Source organism: Bison bison, unplaced genomic scaffold (genome assembly GCF_000754665.1).
Source record: "Bison bison bison isolate TAMUID 2011002044 unplaced genomic scaffold, Bison_UMD1.0 scf7180017864495, whole genome shotgun sequence".
In the NCBI taxonomy this organism is placed as follows: domain Eukaryota; kingdom Metazoa; phylum Chordata; class Mammalia; order Artiodactyla; family Bovidae; genus Bison; species Bison bison.
Window position 1 is genome coordinate 7,421,915 of NW_011495054.1, and position 470 is coordinate 7,422,384.

Genomic DNA, 470 nt, shown 5'->3' on the forward strand with positions numbered 1-470 from the left:
CCTCCGGGGAGGGTAGACCAACGGACGGGCTGCCTGAAGAACCGGAAGTGGCTCTCACCGGAAGACTAGAGTCGAAGGACCACAACCTTGTACTTCCTTTTCCCCCTTAGCAACGGATGTCGGCGTTGGTTACTAAGGGAGGCCCCGTGGCCCGGGACGGCTTGGTTTTAAAGTTTTGTTCGGGTCCCGTTCTTATATACAAATGTCCCATTTGCAAAAGGGACCCTGGCTAACTTTTATTTTTCGGTGTGAAGAGGGCGATTCCCTCCTGAAAGCGGGATCACAACTTGTCTTCGGAGTGGAAACGGGTCGCAGAAGAGGGGCCTTTAAGGAGCGTGTGGACCGTACTGACGACATCTATAGATTAATCAGACCTTGAATAATCAACAACCACCAAACCTATTGTTTAATTCAGTGCATTGCTAAGTACTTCACATGCATTATTCATATTTAATCTTCGCACTTACATT